The sequence below is a fragment of the Apodemus sylvaticus genome, chromosome 17 (genome assembly GCF_947179515.1).
Source record: "Apodemus sylvaticus chromosome 17, mApoSyl1.1, whole genome shotgun sequence".
In the NCBI taxonomy this organism is placed as follows: domain Eukaryota; kingdom Metazoa; phylum Chordata; class Mammalia; order Rodentia; family Muridae; genus Apodemus; species Apodemus sylvaticus.
In genome coordinates, this window is record NC_067488.1 from 79,809,029 (window position 1) to 79,815,028 (window position 6,000).

The following is a 6,000-nucleotide window of genomic DNA, read 5'->3' on the forward strand; positions in this document are numbered from 1 at the left end:
ATTCTTACATATTCTTGTGAGAGAAAACTCTCCTGTGCATTCTCTTTTGAGGCTACACACTTAGACATACACGCAATACCAATGCTATTCGAGTTAAAACATGTTGTTTAGGAAAAACAAGATAATTTCGCATGATGCAGGATTTCCTTAAAACGTGGTATTCTGACATATTTTTTTGACACGAAACTCTCCTGTGCATTCGCCTTTGAGGCTACACATTTAGACATACACGAAACACCATAGCTTTTCGTGTTAACACATGTTGTTTAGGAAAAACAAGATAATTTTGCACGATGTGGGATTTCCTTAAAACGTGGTATTCTGACATATTTTTTCGAGAGAAAACTCTCCTGTGCGTTCTCTTTTAAGGCTACATGCTTAGACATACACGCAACACCAAATCTTTTCGAGTTACAACGTGTTGTGTAGGAAATACAAGATAATTTTTTACAATGCTTTATTTCTTCTCGTAATGTTTAAGTATTTCTAATACGTTCGTATTTTTCTTTACTCTACAACACTGTATTTCCTTGTAACGTGGTTTTCTTACATATTCTTTCGAGAGAAACCTCTCCTGCGCGTTCTCTTTTGAGGCTACATGCTTAGACATACACGCATCACCAAAGCTGTTCGAGTTACAACCTTTTGTTTAGGAAAAAAAAGATAATTTCGCAAGATGCGGGATTTCCTTAAAATGTGGTATTCTGACATATTTTGTCGAGAGAAAATTCCTCTGTGGGTTCTCTTTTGAGGCTACCCATTTACACAACCACGCAACACCAAATATTTTCGAGTTATAACGTGTTGTTTAGGAAAAACAATATAATTTCGCACTATGCGGGAGTTCCTTAAAATATGGTATTCTGACATATTTTTTCGAGAGAAAAGTCTCCTGTGCCTTCTCTTTTGAGGCTACAAGCTTAGACATACAACCCACACCAAATCTTTGCGAGTTACAACGTGTTGTTTAGGAAATACAAGATAATTTTGTACGATGCTTTATTTCTTCTCTTAATGTTTAAGTATTTCTAATACGTACGTATTTGTCTTTACTCTGCAAGACTGTATTTCCTTGTAACTTGGTATTCTAACATATTCCTACAAGAGAAAACTCTCCTGTGCGTTCACTTTTGAGGCTACACGCTTAAACATACACGCAACACCAAAGCTTTTCGAGTGACAACGTGTTGTTTAAGAAAAACAAGATAATTTCACACGATGCGTGATTTCCTTAAAACGTGGTATTCTGACATATTTTTTCTGAGAGAAAACTCTACTTTGCATTCTCTTTTAAGGCTACATGCTTCGATATACACGCAACACCCAATCTTTTCGAATTAGAACGTGTTGTTTTGGAAATACAAGATAATTTTTTATGATGCTTTAATTCTTCTCTTAATGTTTAAGTATTTCTAATATGTACGTATTTGTCTTTATGCTGCAACACTGTATTTCCTTGTAACGTGGTATTCTTACATATTCTTTCGCGAGAAAACTCTCCTGTGCGTTCTCTTTTGAGGCTACACGCTTAGACATACACGCCTCACCAAAGCTTTTCGAGTTACAACGTGTTGTTTAGGAAAAAAAAAATAATTTCTCAAGATGCGGGATTTCCTTAAAACGTGGTATTCTGACATATTTTTTCAAGAGAAAATTCCTCTGTGGGTTCTCTTTTGAGGCTACACATTTAGACAACCACGCAACACCAAATCTTTTCGAGTTATAAGGTGTTGCTTAGGAAAAACAAGATAATTTTGCACGATGCGTTATTTCTTCTCGTAATTTTAAGTATTTCCAATATGTACGTATTTGTCTTTAATCTGCAACACTGCTTTTCCTTATAACATGGTATTCTTACATATTCTTTTGAGAGAAAACTGTCCTGTGCGTTCTCTTTTGAGGCTGCACGCTTAGACAAAACCCAACACCAAAGCTTTTCGAGTTAAAACAAGTTGTTTAAAAAGCATGATAATTTCGCATGATGCAGAATTTACTTAAAACGTGGTATTCTGACATATTTTTTCGAGAGAAAACACTCCTGTGTGTTCTCTTTTGAGGCTACACGCTGAGACATACAAGCTACACCAAAGCTTTTCGAGTTACAACGTGTTGTTTAGGAAAAACAAGATAATTTCGCAAGATGCAGGATTTCCTTAAAACGTGATATTCTGAAATATTTTTGGAGAAAAAACTCTCCTGTGCATTTTCTTTTGAGGGTACACATTTAGACATACACAAAACACCAAATCTTTTCGAGTTACATCGTGTTGTTTAGGAAATACAAGATAATTTTTTACGATGCGTTATTTCTTCTCGTAAAGTTTAAGTATTTCTAATACGTATGCATTTGTCTTTACTCTGCAACACTGTATTTCCTTATAACGTGGTATTCTTACATATTCTTTCGAGAGACTACTTTCCTGTGCGTTCTCCTTTGAGGCTAAATGGTTGGTCATACACGCAACACCAAATCTTTTCGAGTTACAACGTGTTATTTAAGAAATACAAGATAATTTTGTTTGATGCGTTATTTCTTCATATAAATTTTAAGTATTTCTAATATGTACGTATTTGTCTTTACTCTGCAAAATTGTATTTCATTTTAACATGGTATTCTTACATATTTTTGCTAGAGAAAACTCTTCTGTGCATTCTCTTTTGAGGCTACGCACTTAGATATACACGCAACACCAAAGCTTTTCGAGTTAAAATATGTTGTAAGGAAAAAGAAGATAATTTCGCACGATGCAAGATTTCCTTAAAACGTGGCATTCTGACATATTTTTGCGAGAGAAAACACTCCTGTGCGTTCTCTTTTGAGGCTACATGCTTAGTCATACACGCAACAGCAAATCTTTTCGAGTTACAACGTGTTGTTTACGAAAAGCAAGATAATTTTGCTCGATGCGTTATTTCTTCTCGTAAAGTTTAAGTATTTCCAATATGTACTTATTTGTCTTTAATCTGCAACACTGTATTTCCTTATAACTTGGTATTCTTACATATTCTTTTGAGATAAAACTGTCCAGTGCGTTCTCTTTTGAGGCTGCACGCTTAGAAAAAAACGCAACACCAAAGCTTTTCGAGTTACAACAAGTTTTTTAGGAAAAAAAAATGATAATTTCGCACGCTGCAGGATTTCCTTAATACATAGTATTCTGACATATTTATTCGAGAGCAAACTCTCCTGTGTGTTTTCTTTTGAGGCTACACGCTGAGACATACAAGCTACATCAAAGCTTTTCGAGTTACAACTTGTTGTTTAGGAAAAACAAGATAATTTCGCACGATGCAGGATTTCCTTAAAACGTGGTATTCTGACATATTTTTTTGAGAGAAAACTATCCTTTGTGCTCTCTTTTGAGTCTGCATGCTTAGACATACTTGCAACATCAAATCTTTTCGAATTACAATATGTTGTTTAGGAAATACAAGATAATTTTTTATGATGCGTTATTTCTTCTCGTAAAGTTTAAGTATTTCCTTTACGTACATATTTGTCTTTATTCTGCAACACTGTATTCCCTTATAAAATGGTATTCTTATATATTCTTTCGAGAGAAAATTCTCCTGTGCATTCTCTTTTGAGGCTACACGCTTAGACATACATGCAACACCAAAGCTTTTCGCATTACAACGTGTTGTTTAAGAAAAACAAGATAATTTCGTACGATGCGGGATTTCCTTAAATCGTGGTATTCTGCCATATCTTTTCGAGAGAAAACTCTCCTGTGCGTTCTCTTTTGAGGCTACAACCTTAGACATACACGCAACACAAAATCTTTTCGAGTTACAACGTTTTGTTTAGGAAAAACAAGATAATTTTGCACGATGCTTTATTTCTCCTCTTAATGTATAAGTATTTCTAATACTTACGTATTTGTCTTATTCTGCAACACTGTATTTCCTTGTAACGTGGTACTCTTATATATTCTTTCGAGAGAAAACTCTCCTGTGCATTCTTTTTTGAGGCTACATGCTTAGACGTTCACGCAACTCACATCTTTTGAGTTACCACGTGTTGTTTAGGAAAAACAAGATAATTTTTCACGATGCTTTATTTCTTCTTGTAAAGTTTAAGTATTTCCAATACGTATGTATTTGTCTTTACTCTGCAATACTGTATTTCCTTATAACGTGGTATTCTTACATATTTTTCGTGAGAAAACTCTCCTGTGCATTCTCTTTTGAGGCTACACACTTAGACATACACGCAACACCAAAGCTTTTCCTGTTACAACGTGTTCTTTAAGAAAAACAAGATAATTTCAGGCGATGCGGGATTTCCTTAAAACGTGATATGCTGACATATTTTTTTGGAGAGAAAAATCTCCTGGGCATTCTCTTTTGAGGCTACAACGTTAGCCATACACGCAACACAAAATCATTTCGAGTTACAACGTGTTGTTTAGGAAAAACAAGATAGTTTTGCACGATGCTTTATTTCTTCTCGTAAGTTTAAGTATTTCCAATAAGTATGTGTTTGTCTTTACTCTGCAACACTGTATTTCCTTACAACATGGTATTCTTACTTATTCTTTCGAGAGAAAACTCTCCTGTGCGTTCTCTTTTGAAGCTACACGTTTAGACATACACACAACACCAAAGCTTTTCAAGTTAAAACATTTTGTTTAAGAAAAACAAGATAATTTCGCATGATGCAGGATTTGCTTAAATCGTGGTATTCTGACATATTTTTTTCTAGAGAAAACTCTTCTGTGCGTTCTCTTTTGAGGCTACATGCTTAGACATACACGCAACACCAAATCTTTTCTAGTTACAGCGTGTTGTTTAGGAAATACAAGATAATTTTGTACGATGCTTTATTTCTTTTCTTAATATTTAAGTCTTTCTAATACGTACTTAATTTTCTTTACTCTACAACACTGTATTTCCTTGTAACGTGATATTCTTACATATTCTTTTGTGAGAAACCTCTCCTGTGCGTTCTCTTTTGAGGCTACATGCTTAGACATACACGCCACACCAAATCTTTTCGAGTTACCACGTGTTGTTTAGGAAATACTAGATAATTTTTTACGATGCGTTATTTCTTCTCGTAAAGTTTAAGTATTTCTAATATGTACGTATTTGTCTTTACTCTGCAAAACTGTATTTCCTTGTAACGTGGCATTCTTACATATTCTTGCGAGAGAAAACTCTCCAGTGCATTCTCTTTTGAGGCTACACGCTTAGACATACACTCAACACCAAAGCTTTTCGAATTACAAAGTGTTGTTTAGGAAAAACAAGATAATTTTGCACGATGCAGGATTTCCTTAAAACGTGGTATTCTGACATATTTTTCCAAGAGAAAATTCTCCTGTGGGTCCTCTTTTGAGGCTGCACGCTTAGACATACATGCCACACCAAATCTTTTCGAGTTACAACGTGTTGTTTCGGAAATACTAGATAATTTTGTACGATGCATTAATTCTTCTTGTAAGCTTTTCAAGTTACAATGTGTTGTTTAGAAAAAACAAGATAATTTCGCACGATGCAGGATTTCCTTAAAACGTGGTATTCTGACATATGTTTTCGAGGGAATACTCTCCTGTGCATTCTCTTTTGAGGCTACAAGCTTAGCCATACATGCAACACCAAATCTTTTCGAATTACAATGTGTTGTTTAGGAAAAACAAGATAATTTTTATGATGCTTTATTTCTTCTCTTAATGTTTAAGTATTTCTAATATGTACATATTTGTCTTTAATCTGCAATACTGTATTTCCTTGCAACGTGGTATTCTTACATATTCTTTCGAGAGAAAACTGTCCTGTGCATTCTCTTTTGAGGCTACATGCTTAGACATACACGCAACACCACATCTTTTCGAGTTACCACGTGTTGTTTAGGAAAAACAAGATAATTTTGCACAATGCATTATTTCTTCTTGTAAAGTTTAAGTATTTCCAATACATACATATTTGACTTTACTCTGCAATACTCTATTTCCTTATAACATGGTATTCTTACATATTCTTTCGTGAGAAAATTCT